This window comes from Arachis hypogaea, chromosome 19, assembly GCF_003086295.3.
Source record: "Arachis hypogaea cultivar Tifrunner chromosome 19, arahy.Tifrunner.gnm2.J5K5, whole genome shotgun sequence".
Classification (NCBI taxonomy): domain Eukaryota; kingdom Viridiplantae; phylum Streptophyta; class Magnoliopsida; order Fabales; family Fabaceae; genus Arachis; species Arachis hypogaea.
The window spans coordinates 80844331-80871818 of NC_092054.1; positions in this window are offsets into that span (position 1 = coordinate 80844331).

Consider the following 27488-nt stretch of genomic DNA (forward strand, 5'->3'; position numbering starts at 1 on the left):
TTATGTATAAATGTGCTAGCTCTTCCAATGTACAGTTCATACGAATATGTAGAAAGTGAGCCAACTTTGTCAGCCGGTCCATAATCACCCAGACAGTGTCAAATCCAGCTCGAGTCCTCGGCAATCCTGACACTAAGTCCATTGTGATGCTCTCCCATTTCCATTGCGGAACTTCTAAGGGTTACAAGGTCCCGGACGATCTCTGGTGTTCAATCTTTACTTTCTGTCAAGCTAAATACTTTGAAACATGTGTCGCCACATCATTTTTCATACCAGGTGATGCATGAGCATCTTGTTCCCTTTTGCGTATCATTTTCTAGTTGTTTTTAGTTAGATTTTATTTAGTTTTACTTGATTTTAGTGCAAAAATCCTCTTTGGATGCTACTTTGAGTTGTTTTGGTGTTTTTATGATTTCAGGTGAAATTTGGGCGAATTTGGCAGTGTTTTGCGTAAAAACAAAGGAAGAAAGTAGATGATGTCAACCATGACCTCCTTGCATTTTAAGGAACATAACTTGAGCTACAAAGGTCCAATTGACGCGGTTTTAGTGGCTTTGGAAAGCCAACTTCCAGAGGTTTCTAACGATATATAATAGTTTATATGTTTTTTCTGGAATCATTGCCAAATCTGGTGCTAAACACCAAGCCTGGTGTTCAGCGCCCAAGAGGGACAGAACTAGTGCTAGAACTTCCCCCTGCCGGTGTTTAATGCCAAAAACGGGTAAAAATCCTCAAAGGGAGCATCTTTAGTGGGATTTAGCTTTTAATTGTTATATTTTATCATAATTTAGTTATTTTTATTTACAAAAAAAACCTGTTAGGCCTAGAATATATTATTCTATTTTATTTTCGAATCAAATTAGGTTAGTATAAAAGGGAAAAAATCACTTAAGATTCGGATCTTCTTCCTTCGACACGTTTTCAGAACCCTAGTTTCTCTATAAGTCATGAGCACTAAACCTCCTGGTTAAGGTTAATAGCTCTGTTTATTTCTATGGATTAGAACTATTATTCTTCTATGTTAATTAATGTTTTGATTCAATTCTAAGGATTATTTTCGTTCTTTACGTTATGAATTGGGTTGAACGAGAGTATGACCCTTTTCTACTTGAGTTCTTGTGATTCTCGACAGAGTTATCTTGCTTGAACTACAACTTGAAAACAAATTCCTCCTAAATCGCTAATTACATGAACTAATTGGGATATGTGACATAAAATCCTGTTAGCTTTGGGTAATTAGGATTTTTGTGGTGCTAAACTAGTTTTCTGAACTTAACCCTCTAATCGGAATTAAGTGACCACGAGAATGGCAGTTAATGAAGGTTCGAGGAGGTAAATAACTAAGAGATTAGGGTTTAGACATTTACAGTTTATCATAGAATGAATCATACATTGTTAAAATAGTTGGTAAGAAATTTTAATTCGAAAAGATAAACATCTCCGAAATATTAACTGTTTTCTCATATTGTTTTTACACCAAACCTGATTATTTCTTTCTTTATTGCTTATTTATTGTTTATGTGTTTCAACCAACCAAACCCCTTTTTGATTCACTTGACTAGGTCCAACCAGACAACTATTGTTTGCTCAGTCTAACAATCTTCGTGGGTTGACCTTCACTCACCTGAGGGCACTACAAGAAACAATGTAATTATCGACGACAAAAATCGACGGCCAAATTTTCCGTTGATATTTTTTGACGGCTTGGCGTCGATAAAATGAAAAAGAAATTATTAAAATTAAAATATTAAAATCGACGACAATGCCGTCTATTATTTTAGCAACTTTCAACTCCTTGATATTATCGTCACATTGCCGTCGAGATAATGGGTTATAATTGTTTTTCTTTAAAATTGACGGATTAGCTGTCTATTTTAATAATTATAATATCGGGTTTTTTCTGTCGATAAATTTAAACCATGGAGATCTTCTTTTAAACTTAGATGGATAGTGTAAATTTATTATATAAAATAAACGACTAAAATGTTGATTTTTTTTTAACTAAAATCGATGAAGTTACCGTCGATTTTTATCCACAAAAAATTATGCCCGTGTTTATTACCGCGTCCTTTGTTTAGCTCAATTTACCAAACATTAACCCCAAACCTCCAAAGAATCAAAGTTCAGAGTGAGGCTGCTTCTTCTTCTTCTACAATGCCTGAGAGTAGAGACTAGAGACGGAGTCACCATCACGGAGAGAGGCAGAGAGCAGATCAGTAGAGCTTCTTCTTCTTTGACATCTGAGAAAACCCGCCGTCCTCTGCCGGAGAGTAGAGCTTCTTCTTCTTCTTCTTCTGCTCCTCCTCCCCGAGCCCGTCGCCGCGCCATCCTCTTCATGTAAGTTCCTCTCAATCTCTCTGATTATTATATCTATTTTTGCAGTTGTTGTATCTACTATTTTCATAATAAAATTCTTAATTTGTGTTTGTTAATAACAATCATATCAATATTAATGAAACCTAGTTAGCATAATCAATTCATCACATTTCATCAATCGCTTCGTCTCTCTGTGCCGTTGTTGCTACTGGCTTTAATTGATCGTGCACAATCAAAATCAGTGACTCTCTCTCTTTTGTTCTTCAATTGATTTTTTTTCATCAATAAAAAATTTGCTCAGCATTAGATGATTCACTACTTTTCTCAATGATATAGGTTTTCAATTCAAAGATTGACGAAGGAAGAAAGGCATTGCGGGTGTTAAATTTTTCTCTGTTATCCTGTAATTTTGTATTCTTTCTTCATGACTGACATGGATTTATAGGATTTTTCTTTATTTTCGGTGTTAGTTATCTAATTTTTTATTAGGTTAGATTCAATGTGCAGATCAACTATATGTAACATCATTTTATGCTGAAGAAATATGTAAAAAACTTTAGTGTCTTGCAACGCTTTTTACTAGGGATATTAGAGACACTTTAAGCTTCTGCATAAAGGACATGTGAGTTATATACAAAGTTTACTGATCATTTCTTTCTGTTAGTCTCTTACAAAGTTTGCTGATCATTCTTGCACAGCTAAAGTGACTAGACACACGGAAGCAGTGTTAACAAGACACCTTCAGTAAGCTGTTTTGGTTAACAGTTTGTATCATATACTTAATCATTGTCAATCTTAATCAATCCCCGGCAACAGCGTCAAAAACTTGATGGCAGGAAATCACATCCGCACAAACTAACGGCAAGTATACCAGGTCGCATCAAGTAATAAAACTCACAAGAGTGAGGTCGATCCCTCAAGGATTGATGGATCAAGCAATTTTAGTTGGGTGATGAGTCTAGTCAAGCTAATATTGAAAGGAGTTTGGTGAAATTTAATGGACAGAACATAAATTGCAAGAATGTAAATGCTGGAAAGTAAAGGGCAAAAACTTAAATGGCATACGATGTAAAGTACTAGAGAAATAAATGCTGAAAAGTAAATGACAAAAACTTAAATGACAAGAAATGTAAATGAGCTGAATCTTAAATTGCAAGAAAGTAAAGGGCAGAATATAAATGGCGATGAAACTTAAATTGCATGAATTATAAAGGAAATTGGGTGCTAAGAAAACTAAAGCAATAAATCAAAGCAAGTAAAGGAAAATCAAGGCAATCTAAATTGAAGAATATCAAAGGAAAAGATTCATTAGGGATTGGAGATATCATAATCCATCATGAATCAAATGGGTCTCAACTTCCTTCTCAATCATATGAAGTAGATCTATGGTGGATTGTAATTGATTGGGTACCAATTTCTTGGCAACCCAATCTCTCTAAACACAATCAATCTTGCCAATTCCTTCATCTAATTATCATGAGAAGAGGTTAAGCACATTCTCTTATCCATAAGCCACACAAATTCTAAAGACCTCAGTTCCTCCCGAATAGTGTTGGTCAAGAGAATTGTGAAGGATAGAGCTCCAATTCTAATGCCTATGATTCCCCTTTCGGGGCTCACAAAGGCATTCAATAGATTCAAACCCCCTTCCGGAGTGAGTGAATCATAATCAATATAGAAGATATCCTATAGCTACAACAAGCGGATTGAAAAGAAGAAAAATTTTATTCAATCGCGTAAATTACAATAGAGCTCCTTCCCTAATGAAATTGGGGTTTAGTTCATCATTGCTTAGTAAAACAAAAAAAGAAAAAAAGTACATGAAAAGTAAAGAAAGTACAAAGAAAATGCTTTCAGAGCTTCCCAATTAGGGTCCCTGCTTCCCAGCCTTTCTTCTACCTCAAAATCTATCCTATTTATACACTTTCCCAATCAATCTTTAAGTCTTTGGATGCGAGCTTTGGCTTTAGTTGAAGCAAGTTTGGAGTGACTATTTGTGACATTGACAAGGACGTTAGTTCACAAATGTTTACAAGGTTGCATGGGTGCCATTGGGAATGGAAATTGGTGCTGATGTTGGTGACCAACATTTGTGGACAAACAGTGGCTAATGTTCCTTTTAAAATTCTTCAGGAACATTGCCACTGGCACTTGTTCACCAACGTTGGTGCCGCCAATGTTCCCCCTTGTGTGTATGCATCATGCCTTGTGTGTGCGCACAATGCCTTGTGCGTGCACACACTAGCACTTTTTCCAACTCCAATTTGAAGAGTCATCGAAGACGTTGGTGGCAATGTTGGCACACCAACGTTGGCACTCTTTTATCTTGCAATGTTGCCTGCAATGTTGGTGAGCTAACTTTGGCCACCAACATTGCTTTATTGAGCTTGGAACGTTGCCAGGAACGTTGGTGAGCCAACTTTGGCCACCAACGTTGCTTTGTTGAGCTTGGGACATTGGTGGGCAATGTTGGTGAGCCAACTTTGGCCACCAACATTGCTTCCTCTCTCTTCTATCAACGTTTGTGGCAACGTTGGTGAGCCAACTTTGGCCACCAACGTTGCTTTCTTCTCCATAGGCAACGTTTGTGGCAACGTTGGTGAGCCAACTTTGGCCACCAACGTTGCTTCTTCCTACATAGACAACGTTTGTGGCAACGTTGGTGAGCCAACTTTGGCCACCAACGTTGCTTGCTTTCCTTGAGCCAACATTTGTGGCAACGTTGGTGAGCCAATTTTGGCCACCAACGTTGCTTCCTCTGCTTCTCCTCACCCATCATCAACCAAATAAATGCATCAAAGCCTTGCCATAATCACAAGATTTTGCATCACTCATAGCATTAGGTAATTCTTGCATTAATCTCATGAAAATGTACATAATGAACAATGTTTGATTGAATCAAGACATGCATGCAATTCTCATCCAAATGCTTACTTATTGCCTAAGAAAGTGCATGAAACCTAATGAAAACTAATGAAAAAGGGTTGTAAAACTAGCCTAAGATGCCTAGACATCACAACACCAAACTTAAATCTTGCTTGTTCCCAAGCAAGCAGTAAAACATAAGAAAGAATGAATGAAAACAAAGATGAGTATGGGTCCTTATTTATAGACAATCAATCTGGTTCATGGGGTTTCATGCAAGATATCTTTGAAGCTCAACTCTTATTGGTTTTCAGGTTGAGATGTCCCTTGAAGTACTAACTAAGGTGCTTCTATGAAACCTTGTTATTCTTTGATCCTTGGTGCTTACTTTTTGCTTTTTCTTGTTAGAAACTTATTCTTTATTTGCAGCTTTGTGTTCTGTGTTGAAGCAGCTTTTTAAGGTAAGTTTTCAGTTAACACTCCCAACCCAGTTGGCTCAAGGTGTTGGGTGATGAAGCACCCCTCAGAATTACTAACTCAAGCCTCTCCTCACACATACACAACACAGACACTTGGCTCACAATTCAACCTAAAAATATTGATGCCCAGTACCTCTTTGGGTCACTAAATGCTTTGTAGTTAGGTTGCTCTTGATAGTGGATTTTTGGTTGATAATCCTGGGTTAGTTAACCCAAGTTACCAAGTGTTAAAACACTCCTTAGAACCTAATCATCCAAGCAGATCCTAGTACAAAAGCACCACAGGCACGTGTCTTAAGGTTCAAGCTATTGGTGCCTAGCTTATTATAGGTTTCTTTCTTTTTATTGCCAATGTTGGTGCTGGCCATTGGTAGCCCAACTTTGCTACCAACGTTGGCTTTTCTTTCTTTATTTCTTGTTCTTTCTTTCTTCTAAGGATCTTTATTTACAAAGGTTTCATATAAAGCAACTAAGTTCATACTTTAAAGGACATTCTACCCTTCATCTTTATTAGTGAACTAGCTAAGTTTTCAAGCATGCACCACAACTTAACCTTATTCTTTCTCCTACCAAAATGGACTATTACTCTTTCTATTTCACAATTTTTTTCTTTTATTCATGCAGGGGAAACAAAACATACATTCAAGCAAGATGAAATAGCATAAGCACTTAGCCTAGAAAATTGAAATGACAATTAAAGAACAATCACAACATGCAAATGAATATGAACACAAGGTATAATCACACTTCCAATTAAAACACTTCAATCTGGAAATAGTTAGGTGACAATACAACCTCTTGGTGCCTTCATGCTTAGTCCTTCATCACCCTCCTTATATGTTATTCTTTATGATGATGCATAGTCCCTCCAAGAAATTGAATGACTTCCTGCAAAGATATTGGAAGTTGCTTGTCCCCCAAGCACTTGAGACATGGTTAGCATACATGTATGTTTGTAGGCTTCTAAACTTGTTTTGGTGTGTGAACACCAAACTTAATTTCTTGCCAACATCCATAATGCAGTGAATTGGTCGCATGCACATTGTGCTTTCATCAAGTAAACTAACTATGAACTAGAATTTAAACAACTGTTAAGTGGTTTCCATGATTGTTTGGAGTTAATGACTAATTGTGTTCTTCGAAGGGTTGTGATGTGTTTTTATGAAATCTGTGGTGGAATACCATACTTAGCATCACACATTCTCCCTGTTTAAACTCATTTTGGTGTGCAACACCAAAGTTAACTCCTTGTAATGCAGGGAAACCTACTTAACTTCCTTATTGAAACAACTAAGACAAGATAGTTACCTCTGGTTGGGTTGCCTCCCAACAAGCGCTCTTTTATCTTCACTAGCTTGACGTTAGTTCTCTGTTAGGGTGGCTGATGGTCAGTGTCTCAGCTTATCTCCTCTCACTGTAAGCCTCCTTCCTGTGTCTTGATTGATGATTTTCGTATGCTCTAGTGAAAGGATTTTGCTGACAGTGTAATATCCAGCAGAATATGGAGGTGTTTCCAACTGTTGGTAGATCAACTTCACTTTGTCTCCCTCTGGGAACCCTTCAGTTAGAATTCTCTTATTCTTCCACCCTTTATGTCAGGGGCCTTCTTCTTAGTGATCACTTCTGGGAACTCTGTTTGCAATTCTTCCTCAGCTCTTTTATTCTCTTGATCCGTCTGCTTTTCTTCAGTCTCAAGTTTCTTCCCCAAGGGTGAATTTGTGAGTCCTAGAGATGGTTCTTTTGGCTTCTCTTTCCAGTTTAAATCCTCATCCTCAATCCTCATGCAGTCTTTCTTTTCAGCAGGAAGTTGTATCCCTTTGTAGACATTGAGAGTTATTTGTTCATCGTGTGCCCTTAAGATCATCTCTCCTTTTTCTACATCAATAATAGCTCTTGCTATGGCTAGAAAGGGTCATCCCAGTATGATTGAATCACTTCCTTCTTCATCTAAGTCTAGAATCGCAAGATCTACTAGGAAGATAAACTTGCCCACCTTGACTAGAAGGTTTTCTACCACTCCATTGGGTGTGATGAGTGACCTATCAGCTAGTTGCAATGACATTCTTATAGGCTTCACCTCCTCTATATATAGCTTTCTCATCATAGAAAGTGGCATCAAGTTGATGTTTGAACCCAAATCACACAGAGCTTTATCAATTGGTATGTTGCCAATGGTACATGGTATGAAGAAACTCCCAGGATTCTTGAGTTTTCGAGGGGCCTTTTTGAATCATAGCACTGCACTCTTGAGTTAGGATCATAGTTTCTTTTTCTTTCCAACTTCTTTTCCTGTTGATGAGCTCCTTGAGGAATGTTGCATATAGTGGCATTTGTTCTAATGCCTCAGTAAGTGGAAGGTTGATCTCTAGCTTCATAAAGATTTTCAAGAACTTGAGGAATTGTTGATCATTGATCTCTTTGTGCAACCTTTAAGGGTATGGTAGAGGAGGGACATAGGGCTTCACCTCCTCTTTTCGCTTTTGTGGTTGCTTCTCTGAGACTTACTTTCCCTTCTTTGAGGCTTGTGGTTCCTCCTTCTTTTTGGAATCCTTTTGGTCATTCTCTTCATCCTTTGTTCCTTCCTTGTTGGCAACCTTGGTATCATCCTCCAATGTCTTTCCACTCCTTAGTTGTATTGCCTTGCATTCCTCTTTGGGGTTAGGAATGGTGTCACTTGGGAATGTGTTGCTTGGTATTTCAGCTGGCTGCTGCTTAGATAATTGCCCAATTTGCCTTTCCAAATTCCTCATTGAAGCTTCATAATTCTTATTGGCCATTTCTTGACTCTTTATCAGTTTCTCCATCATCATCTCCAAGTTGAAGATTCTTTGGGATTCTTGATGTGGTTGTGGTTGATGTAGGATGTTGATGGTTGATGGAAGTTATTTTGGTTAGTTGAAGGGTTATTTGGTAGATAGTAGGTGAATGGGGGAGGATTGTTTTTTGGTTTTCTATATGGATTATGGTTAGTGGGTTGGTGGTTTTGGTGGTTTGTGTTGCGGAAGTTGCTTGGGTTGGAATTTTTTTGCCATGAATTCTGGTTTTCTCTCCACTTCAGGTTGGGGTGGTTCCTCCATGAGGAGTTGTAAGTGTCCCCATGAAAGTCATTTTGGCCAGAATTTGAGTTGTTCATGTATTAAACTTGTTCAGGCTGCTGCTCAGTGTTATATGCATCATAGCTCTCTTCATTTTGCCCTCACACAACTGGTGGTTAGTTGGTTGTGCTCACTGTGGCTAGTTGTAATCTATCCATCCTCTTTGACATCATCTCTATTTGTTGTTGAAGCTGCTGGTGTATGAGCTTCTTTTGAGCTAAGATGGCATCCACACCTTCAAGCTCATAAATACCTCTTTTGGGAGCTGGTTGTCTTTCCGAGGAATAGAAGTATTGATTATTTACAACCATGTCTATGAGGTCATGTGCTTCTTGTGCAGTCTTCATCATTTGTAATAACCATCCTGAAGAGTAGTCCAATGCTTTTCTTGCTTTCATGGATAGACCTTCATAGAAGTTTTGGAGCTTAACCCACTCACTAAATCTGTCCTCAGGGCATCTTCTAATCAATGCCTTGTACCTTTCCTAAGCTTCATATAGTGACTCTCCATCTAGTTGTCTAAATGTTTGCACCTCAGTTTTGAGCTTGATGATTCTTTGACGGGGGTAGAACTTGGCCATGAATTTGCTAACTAAATCATCCCAGTTAGTAATTCTTTCTTTTGGGAAGATTTCTAGCCAATGAGAGGCTTTGTCCCTTAGAGAAAATGGGAATAGAAGTAGCTTGTAAATGTTAGGATGCACTCCATTGGTCTTGACTGTGTCACAGATTCTTAAGAAAACAAAGAGATGTTGATTTGGGTCTTCAGCAGTACTTCCTCCATATTGGCAATTGTTCTGAACTAGAGTGATAAGTTGTGGTTTGATCTCAAAATTATGGGCATGAACATTGGGAGTAAGGATGCTGCTCCCACAATTTCTTGGGTTAGGGATGGTATAGGAAACTAACACTCTCCTTGGAGGCTGGTCTCCCTCTTCTGACTCTTCTTCTCCTATCACTCCCTTCTCTCTTGCTTCTCTTCTTAGTCTCAAGAATGTTCTCTCTGGTTTAGATTCAAAGGAAGTAGATGCACCTCTTCTTCCCCTTGGCATTCACAACACAAACAAACCGAAAATAAAACAGAACACTCTATTGCTAGAGTAGTGTTAGAGTTAGTAGACACAATGTGTCAAACAGTTAGTAGGCTTCAAAAAAAACAAAGAAAAATGCTTAATCGAGACTATCACCTACTTAATCATTGTCAATCTTAATCAATCACCAGCAATGGTGCCAAAAACTTGATGGCGGAAAATCACATCCGCACAAACTAGTCGTATACCGGGTCGCATCAAGTAGTAAAACTCACAAGAGTGAGGTCAATCCCACAGGGATTGATGGATCAAGAAATTTTATTTGGGTGATGAGTCTAGTCAAGCTAATATTGAAAGGAGTTTGGTGAAATTTAATGGACAGAACATAAATTGCAAGAAAGTAAATGCTGGAAAGTAAAGGGCAAAAACTTAAATGGCATACGATGTAAAGTACTAGAGAAATAAATGCTGAAAAGTAAATGACAAAAACTTAAATGACAAGAAATGTAAATGAGCTGAATCTTAAATTGCGAGAAAGTAAAGGGCAGAATATAAATGGCGATGAAACTTAAATTGCATGATTTAAAAAGGAAATTGGGTGCTGGAAAAACTAAAGCAATAAATCAAAGCAAGTAAAGTAAATTCAAGTCAATCTAAATTGAAGAATATCAAAGGGAAATATTCATTAGAGATTGGAGATATCATAATCCATTGTGAATCAAATGGGTCTCAACTTCCTTCACAATCATATGAAGTACATCTATGGCAACTTTTAATTGATTGGGTCCCAATTCCTTAGCAACCCAATCTCTCTAAACACAATCAATCTTGCCAATTCCTTGATCTAATTGTCATGAGAACAGGTTAAGCACATTCTCTTATCCATAAGCCACACAAATTCTAAAGACCTCAATTCCTTCCGAATAGTGTTGGTCAAGAGAATTGTGAAGGATAGAGCTCTAATTCTAATACCTATGATTCCCCTTCCGAGGCTTACAAAGGCACTCAATAGATTCAAACCCCCTTCCGGAGTGAGTGAATCACAATCAATATAGAAGATATCCTATAGCTACAACAAGCAGATTGAGAAGAAGAAGAATTTTATTCAATCAGGTGAATTACAATAGAGATCCTCGCCTAATGAAATTGGGGTTTAATTCATCATTGCTCAGCAAAACAAAAGAAGAAAAGAAAGTACAAAGAAAATGATTTCAGGGTTTCCCAATTAAGGTCCCTGCTTCCCAGCCTTTCTTCTACTTCAAAATCTATCCTTTATACACTTTCCCAACAATCTTCAAGTCTTTGGATGTGGGCTTTGGCCTTAGTTGAAGCAAGTTAGGAGTGACTATTTGTGACGTTGACAACGATGTTAGTTCACAAACGTTTACAAGCTTGCATGGCTGCCATTTGGAATGGAAATTGGTGCTGACGTTGGTGACCAACATTTGTGCACAAACAGTGGCTAACGTTCGTTTTAAAATCCTTTAGGAACGTTGCCACTGGCATTTTTTCACCAACGTTGGTGCCGCCAATGTTCCCCCTTGTGCGTACGCATCATGCCTTGTGCGTGCGCACACTTGCAAATTTTCCCTTTGTGCGTGCGCACAATGCCTTGTGCGTGTGCACCCTAGCACTTTTTCCAGCTCCAATTTGAAGAATTATCGAAGACGTTGGTGGCAACATTAGTGGAAACTTTGGCACACCAACGTTGCTTTGTTGAGCTTGGCACATTGGTAGGCAACATTGGTGTGCCAATGGCTCACTAACGTTGCTTCCTTTCTCTTCTATCAACATTTGTGCCAACGTTGGTGAGCCAACTTTGGCCACCAACGTTTCTTCTTTCTCTATAGGCAACGTTTGTGGCAACGTTGGTGAGCCAACTTTGGCCACCAACATTTCTTCCTTTGCTTCTTCCTTGCCCTTCCTTTGCTTCTCCTCACCTATCATCAACCAAACAAATGAATCAAAGCCTTGCCATAATCACAAGATTTTTCATAATTCATTGCATTAGGTAATTCTTGCATTAATCTCATGAAAATGCACATAATTAACAATGTTTGATTGAATCAAGACATGCATGCAATTTTCATCCAAATGCTTACTTATTGCCTAAGAAAGTGCATGAAACCTAATGAAAACTAATGAAAAAGTCTTGTAAAACTAGACTAAGATGCCTATGCATCAATGTTACCAGAATGAAATGCCTGCCAAAATTAATTGTACTGGAAACATCCTTGTCCACCCCATAAGGATGCTTTATGTTCCTTCTCAAATCTGAATATAGTCACAACTTGTTAGCAATTTTTGATAGAGCATCTGTGAGCTTGCCAAGGGCTGTAACCAAGCTATCTGTTTGCTCCTTCTGATGTTCTATGGCCAACTGGTAATTCATATTCTGAGCCCCAAGATGTGCTTTCAGCATGTTATTGTTCCTTCTTAGTACTCTGACAATGTTGTGGTTGAAATTTGTGGTGTGTTCACTGGCTCTTCTTATGCCCCTCCTGTGACACACCTCTTTGAAAGCCTAAACCAACAAAGTAGGTGAGAGTCAATCCATGGAAAAATATATCAAACTAAATTCCCAAGTGAATTTTGAGATTCATTACCACCAAGGTCACTTTCACCTTCTCAACAAATCAATAGGCCTTTTTTTTCACTAGTAATGGTGGTTTCTGAGAATTGCATAGTGACTATATTTTTGAAAAACTTGTTAGTGGCAGTAATTTACTCTATACTCATGTTGGTGATAAATTTCCAATGGCCATGGTATATACGAGACTTTGTTTTCATTATTGTTGAAGGATTCCAAATGCCATTTGTGCTTCTTTCTTTTTATTTTTTGCTCAGTGATTGCACTTTGATGTATGGTTCTAGTTTGGTTAGCAGCACTGCATTTAAAACCTCAATTAAATGAAACAAGTGGCAAGTCATTTGAACCAACCAACAAGATTTAAATTTTGAAGCTCTTCATTACACACCATTGATATGTTAGGTCATGGTTTTAAAGCCATATTAGTTACTGCAATGAATTCTTGAACTTAACTTTTCTAGTAATAATATTTACAGGCTAGTGTTACTCTGACTTATAAGAGGTAGAGTGAAATGGAGCAGTATAAAATTCTAGAGAAGATTCGCAAAGGTACCTTTGGTTCTGCTCTTCTTGTCAAGCACAAGCATGAAAAGAAAAAGTAAGGATCATTCCAATCCATATCTTCAGTGTGATTTAAGAATTAAGATGTTATTTCATTGTTTACATATATTCATGTCATATCCTTGTGCTTTAGATATGTCCTCAAGAAGATTCGCCTTGCTCACTAGACGGACAGAGCTCGAAGGTCTGCTCAGCAGGATGTAAATTCACTACATTTTTAACATTTTCCATATTATGTTTTGGCAGGTACTATGAAATGCTTGAGAATTTAGAGTTGATCCTTAATCCTATTCTTGTTCATTCTTGTGAATTTTATATGTGAATTGTAGTTTCATATACATAGAATCCAGAAATGATGATGTCCTTCAAATTTATTAGAGATTAATTAAGATGATTGGTTATGTTTCTTCCTTGGTTTATAGATGGAGCTTATATCTAAAGTTCAAAATCTATTTACAGTGGAGCATAAAGATTCATGGGTAGAAAGGGTCAATCTTTTCTTGACAATCAGAATCTCAATTATATATGTTTGGTAGATTTACTAACAGAGTTATTCATATTCTTTCTTGAAGGGTTGTTTTGTATCTATTGTCTTAAGTTATTGTGAAGGAGGAGATATGTAAGCCATCATTCACATTGAACTCAAGTGTTTGAGGAAGTGAAATCAAAGCATTTATTAAGACAATCCAATTATGAAGCCTTTTTAATAATCTGTTTCTGTTCTACAGGGATGAAGCTATAAAAAAGACAAATGGATACTCTTACATTCTTTAAAAATTAGGAAGATAAGTTAGGATCCTAATCATTTTTCATCTTTAGTGCATTCAACTATTGCTGAACTACAATATTTAATATTTTATATTTTGAATGTTGTGCAAAATTTTGTAGCTGCTATGTATCATGCTTACTATTTTTTTCTAAACAATAATCTAGGATGCTTGTTCGAAAATTGCAAGGAGATTGCAGCGTCTCAAATTGAGAAGGATTCTTCAGTAACAATAATAATAATATTTTTTATCATTAGTAGATTGCAATTTAGACATATTTAAGTCTAAGATTAGTTATTTATTTTGTTTTGAATCTTTATGTTAGAGGATTGTTCATTATTTTGATAAGTTTGTAAATTCATTATCTAATATTTAGTAAAAATTTTATTTCTATGCTTAAAAGTTTATTTGTCTCATTATCTAATATTTAGTGTAAATTTTATTTCTCTATTTAAATTTATTTGTATTAATTGTTTACTATTTTCAAGTAGGAAAAAATAATAAAAAAATATGGCTACTCAAATTGACAGTTATGTTATCGATTTTTTAATTTAAGATGGACAAAAAAATCGATGGCAACGCTGTCGCTTTTTAATTTAAAATGGATAAAATAAAACAAAAAATAGAGGATAGACTTGTCAATAATTTAATAGTTATATCGACGGAGAGTTCATCGATTTTAATAAATAAAATATCAACAAATGTGTCGTCGTTTTTTGATAATATTATCGACAACCAAAGTGTCGCTTTTTATAAATATGTAAAAATCTTAACTCCATATTATCGACACATTGGGTGTCAATTTTATTGAAAAAGTATCGACAGCCCTGCAAGCCGTTGATTTTATTAGATTTTTAAAAGATCGACACATTTAAAAGCGACAGATTTTGCAGTCGATTTTTATTATTATCGATAGCTGATGACTTGCATCATCTACCTCTTTCTCTTATCTAAAAGGGCCATAGAAATAGTGCAATCTCATTCAATTAATGCAATTTCATGAACTAAATCATGAATTTTATGGTACATTGCTTTGAAATAAGTTTTATTTGAATTTCAGGTGAAAAGAACAACAAAAGAAGAAGGAAAGAAGAAGGAGCAGCTGGGCATGTGTGCTGGGCATGCCACTTGGTGCAAGCACCAATGATTTGAATGGGCGTGGCACGCCAGCCAAGGGGCGTGGCACGCCAGTTAGCAAGTCTAGAGAACAAAGTGAAAGAAATTCAATAGGCGTGGCACGCCAGCTGAGGGCGTGGCACACCAGTTATCAAACCCAGAGAAGAAGTCCATGAAGCTTTCAATGGGCGTGGCATTCCAAGGCCAGGCGTGGAACGCCAGGGAGATAAAGCACAATGGGCATGGCACGCCAGCTGTAAACTCCAGAGAAGGGACAATGAGCTTTAGTATTGGCGTGGCATGCCAACTATAATTTCCAGAGAAGCATCCTTGAAGACCCACAAGGGGCATGGCACGCCAGGTTGGGCGTGGCACACCAACTCCATCATCTACATGGGGTGTGCCACTTAAGATCGAAGGCATGGCATGCCAAGGCATTTGAACAGATGAGCATGAAGTAAGCACCAACAAGTGCGTGCCACTTGAGACTTGAGGCGTGGCACGCCAAGTCAAATAATAGATGGGCGTGCCACTTGAGCTCTAGGCATGGCACGCCAAGCTTATAGAACCCAATACCATAATGGGCGTGCCACTTGAGCTCGAAGGCGTGGCACGCTAACCTTGTTCATACCCCGGGCGTGCCACTTGGGCTCAAAGACATGGCACGCTAGTTCATTGGTCCAAAGAGGAAGGACCAATGAATAGGGGCATGCCACTTGGGACTTTAGGCGTGGCACGCCAAGGCAACATGAATAGGGGCGTGCCACTTGATGACTAGGGCGTGGCACGCCAAACTTGCTCATTCCTGGGGCATGCCACTTGAATCCTGCACGTGGCACGCCAGTTTACTAGACCAAAGGGGTTTACTCATGCTTTATCGAGGGCGTGGCACGCCAGACTTGGGCGTGGCATGCCAGTTTAACTATCCAGAGAAGACAATAAAAACCTTATTGAGGGCATGGCACGCCAAGTGTATTTTCCAGAGGAGAAGACAGAAGAGTTCATAGAGGGCGTGGCATGCCAATTCTGGGCATGCCACCCTAGTTCAACATTCTAGAGGAGGATGATCATGTTTTGCTGAGGGCGTGGCATGCTAGTTCTGGGCGTGCCACGCCAGTTCAAACATCCAGAGAGGAAGAAGAAGGAGATCACACTAGGTGTGCCACTTGAGCTCGAAGGCGTGGCACGCCAAGCTAGCTGTATGAGAAGGGCGTGCCACTTGGGAGTCAGGCGTGGCACGCCAGGCCAAGTTGAGGAGCTAGGCGTGGCACGCCACTGATAAACCCCGATTTTGTGGTTTATCTTGTGCTTATTTTGGGGGATTTTATCACCTTTTCTCACATTTATTCAATGAAATAGCATGGTTTTGCAATTCTCCCTTGATTTGTGCTTAAAAGTGAAAACATGCTTTTTAGGCCCTAAAATTGGTGATTTAAATTCACTTTAATTCCATTCGATGCCTTGATGTATTTGTTGAGTTATTTCAGGTTCACAAGGCAAGTATTGGATGGAAGAAGTGAAGAGAAAAGCATGCAAGTGGGAGAACTCATGAAGAAATGAAGGAACCGTAAAGCTGTCAAGCTTGACCTCTTCGCACTCAATCGAGCATAACTTGAGCTACAGAGGTCCAAATGAGGAGGTTCCAAGTGCGTTGGAAAGCTAACATCTGGGGCTTCGAAATGATATAAAATTTCCCATGTGTTACTTCGCGTTCAGGGGCGCGCACGTGCCATGTACGCGTGCGTGCCGATTCTGTCCGTGGCCCACTAAAGTGAAATCGCCCCTAGCGATTTCTGAAGCATTTTGGGCCCAATCCAACTCATTTCTGATGCTATTGAACCCAAGGATTGAGGGGGGAATGAACCAAGTAGTCATAGTTTAGTTTTTCATCATGTTTTTGGGTAGAATTCTAGAGGGAGAAGCTCTCTCTTCTCTCTAGAATTTAGGGTAGTTTAGGTTTAATTTTCATGAATCTCACTTCTAATTCTTGTTTTAATTTAGTTTTCCTTTTAATTTCTTGTTCTTACATCTTAATCTTCTTAGTTTCTCTTGTTCATTTCCATTATTTTGTTACTTTTATGTTGATGAACATTGTTGGATCTAATTTTCTTTTAATGGAATTTAATGTTTGATGTTCTTTTTATTGATGAATTGAGTTGTTGATTTACTTTTCTTGCAATTGATAGTTGGTAGATTTATATTTCTTGCACATTTTACTATGCTTTCCATGTATGCCTTCCAAGTGTTTGATAAAATTCTTGGTTGGATGTTAGAGTAGATTTTGAGCATTCTTGGCTTAGAAAGAGTAATTAGGCAATCTTTAGTCATGAAAACCCAACTCATGTTGGTGATCTAGAGTTGTTAGCTAATATTGTTTCCATTGACGCTAATCTTTTGCTAATTTAATCAGTAAGTTGATTAGGACTTTTGGAATATTATTTCCATTGACGCTAATCTTTTGCTAATTAAATTAGTGAGTTGATTAGGACTTTTGGATTGAGATTAGTTAGTCTTGTTAGACTTTCTCTCATGGAAGATAACCTATATCTTCTTCCAATATTGGAGATGACGTAATAAGATAAATTCTTGTTATTATTGTGGTATGATTGATTAATCTTGTTTGACTTTCTCCCTATTTGTTGGAGTTGACTAAATAAGATGAATTAATCATTGCATGACTAGGATAGAAAGCCTATGATCTCAACACTTGCCATGAATGTCTCCCTTTATTAATTGCTTTCTTTAATTGCTCTCTTTACTTTTCTTGTCATTTATATTTTATTGCCCTCTCACCAATCCAAACCCCCTTACCCCTTTCATAGCCAATAATTGATCATTTCATTGCAACTCTTTGTGAGACGACCCGGAGTCTAAATACTTCGGTTAATTCTTATTTGGGGTTTGTACATGTGACAACCAATATTTTTGATTCGGAGGATTGTTTGTTGGTGTAGAACTATACTTGCAACGAGAATTCATTCAGTTGAGGAAATTCTATACCGACACGATAATTTTCTTAAATCAAAATAGCGCCGTTGCCGGGGAGTTGCAATGGTGTTATATTGTTGGCTATTGTATATATTGTGAATAGCTTGATTTTTGGTTTGCTTGTTGGTTTTGCTAGTTGTAGGACTTAGTTTTCTTTATTTCTTGTTAGCTTTTGTTTTTATTTTCTCTTTCACCATGAATTCTGATCACTTTGGCTATGAGTGTGGTTCAAACTATGTTGTAGGAAATGGAAGCTTCAATTAAGATGTGCATCAAGGATTTGGAGATCAAAGGTGGGAGGAGCCCCAAGCTTATGGACAACCTTCTTGGCAACAACCTCCTCCGGATTCTTGTGGGTATAATCCTAATCCTAATGCATACCAATCTAATGTATGTGATGACCCTTATTGTGATTGTCAACCACAACCACCATATACATATGACCCTTTCCTTCAACATAGCCCTCAACAACCATACTCACAAGCCTCATATCACCAAACCCCTCTATATGATCCTAACCCATATCCACCATACCAACCACCTTGTGAACCATATGAACCATATAAAGAACCACCCCAATTCCACCACCAATACCCTCAAGAACCACCACCTCTATACTATTACCAAGATGAATCACCTCCCATGTATGATAACTTTCAACCACATAATGAATTTCCCTTACCACCACAATCCTCCATGGAAGAACACCCATATCCATCCATCCAAGAGCAAACGGATCATCTCAAGGAAGAAATGGATCGACTTCAAGCAATAATCCGTCAAAAGGAGCAAGAGAAAGCCCAAAGGAAGAATTATGAAGCTATTAAGGCTAACCTTGCCAAAATTAAAGCCAACTTGGACTCATGGGACTCATGCAACAAGCAAAGCATCTCCACAGATGAATGTGAGAGATCAACCGAAGAAAGGAGCATGAAGAAGATTTTAGAATCTCAACATAAGGACAAGGAGATGGGGTATGTCTTGCAACAAGTGGAGGAGGAAGAGATTGTTGAAGAAGAAGAAGTGGTTGAAGAGTTAGAAGAAGTTGAACAAGAGGTGAATTCCAAACTTGAGAGCACTTCTACACCAAGTGACATTGTTGATGATTTTGTGGAAGTTGTTGAACCTTCTGACAATGAGCTTGAATTTGGTGTTGAGGAGGATAATGTGAAACCTCCTAAGCATATAATAAATGATGAAGAATTGGAAGAAGGTGAGCAAATAACAAATCCTCCTCTTGGAGATGAGCCCACACCAACACATGATCCTTTGGTATTTGAGGAATCTTCTCCTCTTGAATTTGAGGTGGATGTTGAGACAAGTTCCACATTACCTCCAAGTTGTGATATGAAGAATGGAGAAGAGCTAGAAGAGGTTGGTGAGGAAGTAATTGGACATGAAGAGCCTTGTCAAGAGGTGAAGGTGGAAGAAGCTTGCCAAGAGGTGGAGGTATTCAAAGAAGAGCACAAGGGAATGGAACTTACAAGACCATTGGGGACGTCCCTTCCTAAGTCGCCATCCAACATAACATTCAAGTGGGTAAAATTCTTATCTCTAATCTTTACTTTCCCACTTGAATATGGTTTGATTGAAAATGATGGGCAACTTAGAGCTCTTTGTGGGGTTAACAACAAAAGGAAATTGAGTAGTGGGTGGAAATGCCAATCAAGGTTCCTTATGGTTGGAAACTTAAAGTTTAAGTGCAATGGTTGGTATAGTTCTCAACTAAAGGGGTCTAGGAAGATGCTTTGGTGTTTACTTGAGAATTCAGATCACTTCTCACCTAATTGGAATTGTGATGATCAACTTGAAGATGGGTGTAGAAATAAGATTTGGGATCTGGGTATATATGAGGATCAATTTTGGGAACCCTTAGCTTGTGAAGGACTCCATCAAGACTTATTGCAACTCATTGGAAATTTTGGAGCAAAATGGAAAACCAAGCATTGGTGGAGGTTCCAAGATGAATTCAAGCACAAGCCACCATAACAAGGAGCTTTCCAAATGTCCAACTTAAGGACTTAAACTAAAAGTGCTAGGTGGGAGACATCCCACCATGGTAAACTCTTTCCATTCTCTTGTGTATATAATCAATGAATGCATTGAGTTGCCATTGTTAGGTAGTTTTCTTCTTTTCATACTTTTTCATGTCTTGCTTTGATTGATTGCTTATTAGATTCATGCTTTAATTAGAATAGTTATTTTTGAATTGCATTTTGCTGATACAAGTGTAAATGAGTTCTTCCCTGATGAGCAGTTGATGACGGTTCACAGAGCACTCTGGTTTGCAGATATTGCCAATTTCAAGGCAACTGGGGCTTTACCTCCAGAAATCAACAAACATCAAAAAAGAAAGCTCATCAATGACGCGAAGTATTTTGTTTGGGATGAACCATATCTATTCAAGAAGTGTTCAGATGGAATCCTTAGAAGATGTATTTCAGAAGAAGAGGGAAGAGAGGTCCTATGGAACTGCCATGGTTCGTGCTATGGAGGCCACTTTGGAGGGGAAAGAACTGCAGCCAAGGTGTTACAAAGTGGATTATTTTGGCCCACCCTTTTCAAGGATGCCAAGGAAGTAGCAAGGAACTACAATGAATGCCAAAGAGCTGGAAACCTACCCAAAAAAAATGAGATGCCACAGAATTTCATCTTAGAGCTGGAACTGTTTGATGTATGGGGAATCGATTTCATGGGACCATTTCCAACCTCATATTCAAACAAGTATATCCTAGTAGCAGTGGATTATGTTTCCAAGTGGGTAGAGGCCGTTGCAACCCTAACAAATGATAATAAGGTGGTCATGAACTTCCTCAGAAAGAATATCTTTAGCCGGTTCGGAGTCCCACGAGCGCTCATCAGTGCTGGAGGAAGCCATTTTTGTAATAGACCACTAGAAGCTCTTCTCCTATGATATGGGGTAAAGCACAAGGTTGCCACACCTTACCACCCCCAAACAAGTGGGCAAACCGAGATATCTAACAGAGTTAAAAAGGATTCTGGAGAAGACTGTAGGAGCATCAAGAAAAGACTAGTCGAAGAAGCTAGATGATGCTCTTTGGGCATATAGAACGACATTCAAAACACCAATCGGAATGTTCCCATATCAACTGGTGTATGGAAAGGCCTGTCATTTACCATTGGAGCTTGAACACAAAGCTCTATGGGCTCTCAAGCTACTAAATTTTGATAGCCTTGCCGCTGGTGAAAAAAGAGTCTTGCAGCTGCAGAAAATGGAGGAGTTTAGATCTCAAGCCTATGAAAATGCCAAGATCTATAAAGAAAAGGCAAAGAAAAGACATGACCACAATCTGACACCCAGGAGCTTCGAAAAAGGACAGCAAGTGCTCCTCTACAACTCAAAATTGAGACTTTTCCCTGGGAAACTTAAATCAAGGTGGTCTGGACCCTTTCTTGTCACAAATGTTTTGCCGTATGGACACATAGAAATCATGGAGGAACGCTCAAAGAAGACCTTCACTATGAACAGACAAAGGCTCAAGCATTACATGAGCAACATGGGGGAAATCCCCAAAATGAAATATCATCTCAACTGATGGAGAAATCGTCGAGCTAACGATGCTAAAAGAGCGCTTCGTTGGGAGGCAACCCAACCTAAGGTAGTTTCCTTTTCATGATCATTTCAATAAAAGCTACAAGTAGTTTGCCCTGTATTGCGAGGAGTTAAGTTTGGTGTTGCACACCAAAACAATCCAAGAGTGAATGTGTAATTCTAAGTTTGGTGTTCCACCAAAGATTTCAGTCAGAATCACACTACACCTCTTCAAGAGCAGATTGCTAGCCCCAACCAATCAGGGAAACCAGTTGACAAGAGTTTAATTTCTAGTTCATAGTCGTTTAAGTAATAAAAGCACATAAGGTTCTCTGCATGTATTTAATCTATTGCATTAGGCAAGGAACTAAGTTTAGTGTCCACATACCAAATCAGGTTCAGAAATTCACAAGCATACATGCAGGCTAACTATTTCTCAAGTGCTTTGGGAACAAGCAACTTCCAATAACTTTGTAGGAATTCAATCAAATCTTCGGGAAAAACAGTGCACCATCATCCAAAGAGGCGAAGAAGGATGCAAAAGCTATGGACGATAACAACAAAGGGATGGCTAGTAGTCACCATTAAAAGGTTGTATTGTTACTTGATTCCATATGCTTGGAAATGCTCAAAGTGGAAGTCTAAATGTATCCCTAATTATTAGTTACTCTTTAGTTTATATCACTAAGATTTAATGTTCGCTTTTCCCTGCCTTTGTCATAAGTGTGTTGTTTCAAGTTACCTGCTGCATTTTCACCTTGCTTACTTGTATGCTTGTCCTTTAAGTCAAATAAAAAGAAATGTTATGAAAGACCAGAGTGAGGTTTAAATTGTGGAGTAAGTTCTTAAGCTTGTGGTGTAGTAAGCACTTAGCTAAGTTGGTTCACCAAAAAGGTAGGAAGGCAACTATCTATCCTGAATCATATGCTTGAAACACACCCCATGAGACTAGCTAAATAACAAGATCCTAATAAGAAAAGGGGAAAGAAAAATGAAAGTTGAGAAATAAAGAAAAAGAGTAAGAAATAAGGTTAGGCACCAAGGGTTGAATCTTGAGGCATGTGTCTATGGTGCTCCTGTGTAAAGGATATACTTAGATGAATAAGCTCTCAGGGGTGCCTTATCACTTGGTAACTTGGGTTAACTAACCCAGGATTATCAGCTGAAAGTCCACTATCAAGAGTAACCTTTGCTACAGAACACCTAGTAACCCAAAGAGGCGCTGGACACCAAGGTCTCAAGAAGGAAAATAACAAACCATGTGCCTGTGGTGTGTATGTATAGAGGAAAGAGACTTGAGGGAGTAAGTCCTTAGGGGTGTCTTAACACCCAGCACCTTGGACCAACTGGTTCGGGAGTGCTGACTTAAAGCTTATCTTAAAGAGTCGCCTCTCACAAAGCACCTAGTCTAAGAACACAATTAAACCCTGAAAAGATAAAGGGATCAATGAATAAAAGTCTCATAGGGTGCTATCAAGTGAGTATTCCGGGGCATGATAAAGGTCTGAAAGCCAGCGAAGGAATGAACCTAAGTTGCTATGCATGAAACCCCATAAAACCAAGGACATGACTTCCACAATAATGACTCATTTCTCTTGTCATTTCATTCATCATTCTCATGTTTCAGTACTTGCTTAGGGACAAGCAAGCTTTAAGTTTGGTGTTGTGATGCCAGGGCATTTTGGCCAGTTTCACTGACCTTTTCTTTATTGTTTTAGGGTAGTTTCATGCATTTTCTTAGTTAATAAGCAAGTTTTGGGTAGATAATCACTTACATCTTGATTCAAGCAAACATCGTGAATTTTATTTGATTTTTTGAGAATTATGCATGAATTGAATGATAAAATGGATGATGCATGATTTCACGAGTTAGAACCTAACTTTGATGCACTTTACTTGCTTGATTTTAGGACAAAGGAAGCAAGGAAGATGCCACGTTAATAGCCACGTTAGTCTAACTAACGTGACCATTAACGTGGAATGGGAGCTAGCTTGCAACGTTAATGAGAAAAGTGATCGCCAATAATGCCTTCGTGAGCCATCATAACCCACGTTAGTTGCCACGTTAACTACATTAACGTGGAAGCTAGCGTGGAGGAAAAGTAAAGCTCCAGCGTTAGTGGTAAAAGTGAATACCACTAACGTTGGAAAAAGGGGCACACTTAGCCACGTTAAGAGTCACGTTAATTACATTAACGTGAACTCTAACGTGGAAGGAACAAAGAAGTGCCAACGTTAGTGACAGTCACCTTTGTCATTAACGTTGGACCAAGCCACCATTAGCCACATTAGTTGCCACGTTTGTTGCCACGTTAGTAACATTAACGTGGAAGCTAACGTGGAGGAAAGGAATGATGAGCCAACGTTAGTGACAGTCACCTTTGTCACTAACGTTAGAGATGGCAATCACCACCACGTTAGTGGCCACGTTAATACAATTAACGTAAGGCACTAACGTGAGAAGGGTCGTTCGGAGCGTTAGTGACAAAGGTAAGTGTCACTAACGCTCTCGAGGCTGAGGCATGCCAACGTTAGGAGTCACGTTAGCTACACTAACGTGGACTCTAACGTAGGGAGGAAGGGCAACAAGCAAACGTTATTGGAAAAGGTGAATGCCAATAACATTTGCGAAGGACCAAGAGGCAACGTTAGTTTAACGTGGACCATCTTGGGTTAGGAACGTTAGTGAAAAAGGTTATCGTCACTAACGTTCTCGAACCCACATTTTCACTTAACGTTAACACCACTAACATCCTAACTAATGTCCATGCCTTACTCACACTTTCTCTGCAAGCAAAGCTGAGCCTACTGAAGACTGCAACTGCTTCAACTAAAGACCCAAAGGCCCATATCCAAGACTTGAAGAGCCAACTAGAAGATCAGAAGAGTAGTATATATAGGAGTAGTTTTGAACTAGTAAGGAAGCTTTTGGCATTTTGGAGAACTACACTTTGTATATTTTACTTTCTCTGCAACTTCTAGTTTTAGTTTTCATAATGTACTTTACACTTATTCTTTCCATTCCCAGAGCTATGAACAACTAAACCTCTTTCATTGGGTTAGGGAGCTCTGTTGTAATTTGATGGATCAATAATAGTTTTCATTATTCTTCTTCTTTCTTTTCTCTTGATTTTACTAGAAAGCTTTCAATCTTCATCCTATTGGGTAGTTATCTTGGAAAAGAAGCTATTCATACTTGGATCTCTTCGGACCTTGGAAGAGGAATGAAGAGATCATGCTAGAAATGCTTTCTCATGTTGGACCAAATTGCGGTTTGGATGGATATGGTGACATATAATCCTACCAATACTTTGATTTCGGAATACATGTGGTATAATTAGTGACTATACTTCATTTCTTCTCATGAACAATTAGACCAAGGAATTGGCTATTGATCAAGATTTGAGAGATTGGGTTGCCAAGGAATTAGAATCCAATCACTTAAGATTGCCAAGGAGATCAATGAATGCATTGATTGAGGAAGAGATGAGAATGAACTTGATCCGGAGAATACAACATCTCCTGAGCCCAATGAATCCCCCATTTCTGATCTTACCCATTCTCTTTACTTTCTGCCTTTTACTTTTATGTTCATCTTCCCCATTCCCCATTTAAGATTCTGCAATTTACTTTCCGTCATTTACATTCAGTCCTTTATTTCCAGCAATTACATTTTCTGCCATTTACTTTCCCACCATTTAATTTCCTGCAATTCTCCAATCAAATTCTGCTTAGCTCATCTAGAACATTCCTCCAATTAAAGTTGCTTGAACAATCAATCCCCGTGGGATTCGACCTCACTCTATTGTGAGTTTTTACTTGACGACAATTCGGTATACTTGCCGAGGGAAATCTGTTGAGAGACAAGTTTCCGTGCATCAGGTATGAAGGCTACTGTGATTCTTCTGGTTACAATATTCTTTCTCGTATTGAAAAATAAAAGAGATGGAGAAAGGAAGATAGGGAGCGACGAAGGTTGGAAGTGGAAGAGAGAGGTTAGGAGTGATAAACTGTCATTAATGCTGAGTGAAAACCTTCTCTTTTAAAGCAAAAACCATAAATGAAACGTTTTTTAAAATTTTGAATTTTGAAACAATGAAATATGAAAAGACAAGTTTGATGAATGATAAAAGATTAAAACTGACATGACTTGATATGGAATGGATTGACAGCGAAGGATTTAAAATAAAAATATTAAAGGAAATTTATAATTTAAAAATAATAAGCCCATATCATGTGAATAAAGGTTTGTCTTACATAGGCCCAAATGGCGGTGACAGCACGCTGGGCTATTGGGCATAGATTTTCATTAATCAATCCAGAAATTTTCTAGACTCTGTACAAGCCATCTTTTGAAGATTTCATCACTTGCCCAGTTTTGTCTCCCTGCTACATACGAGATAAAACAACACAGAGACCAGAAAAATATTATTAAACAACAGAATCAATATCAATCATTCCAAGTTCAGTTCTCAACTTGCAAAATTTTTCTTTACACAGTGGCTTAGTAAAAACGTCAGCCAATTACTCTTTGGATTTTACAAATTGAATATCAATAGTTCCCTTATGCACATGTTCTCTAATGAAATGATATCTCACTTCAATGTGCTTGGTTCTTAAGTGCAACACAAGATTTTTTGAGATATTTATTGCACTCATATTAATTTTCATTTTGTAATCCTCAAGTTGAGGTTTTAAGCCAAATAAGTTGTGAACAACAAGCAGATGCAGAGATGTATTCAGCTTCGACTGTGGATAAAGCAATAGTGGCTTACTTTTTGCTTGACCAAACATTTAGAGAATTTCCAAGAAAGCAACACATTCCCAAAGTGCTTCTTCTATCCACTCTATCAACCACATAATCTACATTACAGTACCCTACTACACAGAAAACATTAGTTCTAGGATACCATAAAGCGAAATCAAATGTGCCTTTTTTGTATCTAATAATTCTTTTAACAGCTGAAAGATGTGATTCTTTTGGGTGAGATTGAAATCTAGAGCATACACCCACACTTTGAACTATGTCCGGCCTAGAGGATGTAAGATACATGAGTGATCCTATCATTCCTCTATACCTAGTTTCATCAACATCTTTATCATTCTCATCCTTGTCAAATTTAGTATTTGGATGCATGGGAGTACCCATTGGTTTGGAGTTTTTCTAAACCAAATTTTTTTATTAATTTCTTGGCATATTTTCCTTGGTGAATAAAAATGCCACTAGGAGTTTGCTTGATTTGAAGTCCAAGGAAGAATGTTAGTTCTCCCATTAAACTCATTTCAAACTTACTAGTCATTAGATTTCCAAAATCTTTACACAGGGATTCATTAGCCAATCCAAACACAATATCATCCACATAAACTTGAACAAGCAAGAGATCATTATTAGATTCTTTAATAAATAAAGTAGTATCGGTAGTACACCTTTGAAAATCATTTTACAGTAAGAAGGCACTAACCCTTTCATACCAAGCACTAGGAGCTTGCCTAAGGCCATAAAGAGCCTTGGATTGTTTAAAAACATGATTAGGAAAATCTTTGTTTTCAAAATCGGGGGGTTGAGCTACAAAAACTTCTCTATCAATAGACCCATTCAAAAAAGTATATTTAACATCCATTTGAAACATTTTAAAACCTTTGTGGGCAGCATAAGCAAGTAGTAACCGAATTGCTTCCATTATTGGTACTGGTGCAAAAGATTTATCAAAATTAATTCCCTCTTCTTGATCATAACCTTGGGCCACTAATCTAGCCTTGTTACGAACAACACTACTATCCTCATGATACGGAAAAATTATACAATGATTCCACCGGCAAGTATTTCGAGTTGTAATTAAGTAATAACTCACTTTGAGTGAGGTCGATCCCATAGAGATTGATGGATCAAGCAACTTTAGTTAAGTGGATATTCTAGTTAAATAGACATTTAATGAATTTTTTTGTATATTCAACAAGTACAATAACAAGAAAAGTAAAATGCATAGGAATAAAGAGCAATGGAATTTAAATGACTGAAAGTAAAAGCTGAAGGTAAACAATTGGAAAGATTAAGAGAAATGTAAATGTAAATGGTAGAAACTTGAATTCCAAGAAACTAAAATCAGAAATTTAAATAGCAAAGAAA